This window comes from Chenopodium quinoa, unplaced genomic scaffold (assembly GCF_001683475.1).
Source record: "Chenopodium quinoa cultivar QQ74 unplaced genomic scaffold, ASM168347v1, whole genome shotgun sequence".
Classification (NCBI taxonomy): domain Eukaryota; kingdom Viridiplantae; phylum Streptophyta; class Magnoliopsida; order Caryophyllales; family Amaranthaceae; genus Chenopodium; species Chenopodium quinoa.
The window spans coordinates 542,384-545,324 of record NW_018743575.1 but is presented as its reverse complement, the minus strand read 5'-3'; positions in this window follow the sequence as shown (position 1 = coordinate 545,324).

Below are 2,941 nucleotides of genomic sequence, written 5' to 3'. Positions count from 1 at the left end.
AACGGGTCTCTTCCTACACCAATTTGGAAGATCACTTACAATTTAGAATCAAACAGATCACAAGTGGCCAAGCATCCACCAACAATCAAACAAAACCGAAAACAAAACAAGCGAAGGCAAAAAACTTTTCTAGTTAACACCACAACACCGAACTCACCTACACAAATAAGCAACACACAACAGAGAGAAGCAGCCAAACAACACAGTAGCCAGCAACACAGAAAACAACAACACACTCAAACAGCAAACAGCAACACAGCAGCCAGCAAACACAGACACAGGAACACAGAAACAACAACACTCAAACAGAAAACAGCAACATTGTAGGGTTTCGTAGTGACCCGACACTACGCGGAAGGAAACCCACCAAGACCCGCCCCTTAATTAAAGCAATTAACAAGCATAATAAACTTAATCAAACAAGATTAAGAATAAGAATTATACCTTTGACGCGTGCTTCGCTCCCAAAGAGCTCTTACTTCAAAATCCCAAAAAGACGAGATCTCCGACGGGTCGTACCCTCGACCCGACCCGAGCGTCCTAAGTCTTGAAGGTTAGTCAAGACCCGGACAAAATAACTATGAGTTTTACAAATCAAAGGTTTACTCTTTCTTAGAGTTGCCTTTTTATTTCCACTCAAGGTTGTTCATTTCCCAATACCCAAGCTTGGTGTTTATAGGGAAATGAACCCTTGAACTTCATTCCCCAACCAATGTGGGAGAATGAGTAATTTTTGCTAATTAATTTATTTCTAAAATAAATTAATAAACAAATACAATCACAATGCAATAAGTGTCAAAAGGAGAGAGAAGGTTAGGTGAGGATCATGGAGGGGTGGGGGGGACCATTGCCTTGCTCCCCAAGGCTTTCCCTAAGCCTTGGTCCCCACCCTCACAAAACCGCCTCACTTAAAAGGGGTGCTGGGCTGCTGCCAGCTAGCACGCCAGCTAGCATGTGCCAGCCAGCCCAGCCAGCTAGCATGTGCCTGCCCAGCAGCCTCGCACGCTTGGTGCTAGGCTGTGCTAGGCGCCGGTGCTTGCCAGTGCTAGGCGATGGTGCTGCTGGCTGCCTAGCACTCCCTATTGCTCGCACATGCATATGCCTACCCAGTATGCGTGCTGCTAGCGAGCCACGCATGCTGGGCATCCCCTCTCGCACACGCATCTCTCGCAGCATCTCTCTCGCACCATTGCTAGCGTGGCCCAGCATGCGTGCTTCACGCCTGCTGGCCCCTGCCTTGCTAGCCATGCGCGCCAGCCTCGCACACCCTCGCATGCTGCTGCTGCGATGCCCTCCACGCACATGCACACCCACACAAGGCTTACCATGGTGCTGTGCTTGTGCGTGGTGCCTGCGATGGTGCCTAGCACCCAAGCACGCATGTTGCGATGCAGTGCCATGCGAAGGCACGCATGTGCGCAGGCATGCTTGTTGCGATGGTGTGCTATGGTGCTGCGATAGCCTGCCTTGCGCACCCAAGCTAGCACGCTGCTAGCTGCGATGGGCTACCTGGTGCTTGTGGCGCTTGCGATAGTTGCCATGCGCACCCAGGCACCCATGCTAGCATGCTGCTAGCTGCGATGGGCTGCCATGGCACGCCTAGGCTGCGATGGTGCGCCTTGAGCTTGCGATAGGGCGCCTAGCACACCTAGTGTGCTTAGGCTTGCGCCTAGCCATGCTAGGTGCATGCTAGCTCGAACTAGCCTAGCATCCACATGGTTAGACCATTGTGGTGCTACGGCTACACTCGTACTTGTCGCTTGTGATTTTGCGACACTCGGTCTCGACGCCCTAGGCTCGGTTTTCGACGTCTGTATTCGTAAAACTCTGTCGACTCATTAAATCCTTTCGGATTAATTCGTCGTCTCGGATCGGTGATTCGATTGGGTTCGACCCGAAGGGTTCAGTTAAGATTAAGCTATAACATCAATTGCACATTGATATTACTGATCGGAAGCGGCCTCCACCAAGGCATTCCGATCACTTGACCTTACTGAAGAATTAGCTCCGTAATAATTCTGAACCCTCTATCGGAAAAATACACTTGTTGGAAGGACACCATTCCTTTCAAACATAGCAGCCTGCAAACAGCAACACAAAAACAGAAACAACAACACAGAAACAGCAGCACAGGCACAGCAGCACAGAAACAACAAGACAGCAACAGCAGCAAAAAAACAGCAAGACAGAAATAGCAGCACAGAAACAACAACAGCAGCATAGAAACAACAACGGTAGCACAGAAACAGAAACAGAAATAGCAGCAGAAACATAAACAGAAACAGAAACAGCAACAGCAGCATAGAAACAACAACACAGCAACAGCAGAAAGCACAATAGCACAGCAGATAACTCAGCACAGCACAGCAAACGGCAGACAGCACAGCAGAACGGTAGTAGACAGCACAGTAGAGCAGCACAGAAACAGCAACAGCAGCACAGCAGTAGTAGACGCAAGCAGCATACAAGAGCAGTAGACAAAAGCCGGTAGACACAGGCACACAGCAGACAGGCAGGGGGAAGTAGGTAGACACAGGCACACAGTAGACACACAAGCAGCATACAGAGCTATCTTATCAAATCAACGCTTACAAAGAACTAAACAAATTACAAAGAACTAAACAAATTACATGTAACTCTGGAAAGTGAACCGGTGTTGGATTATGAAGCTCCCTCGAGTCCGCATGTGTAGGAGTACGAACCTGCAATAGTAAGTTAATAATGCCACGTTAGATCTCACGTAACTCAATATGCCAAAACTAATAGATATGAAACTACCTCATCATCGTCTCCATGTATCTCATCATCGTCTCCATGTATCTCATCTTCTCCTTGTCCTTGTGGGTGACTACATGAGTCGACCGGTGTAGTCGAGGGAAAAGGCAAGCCCGGCAAGTTCAGTTGCTTTGCCCAAGCATTGAATTCTTCTCGCATCTCGTTG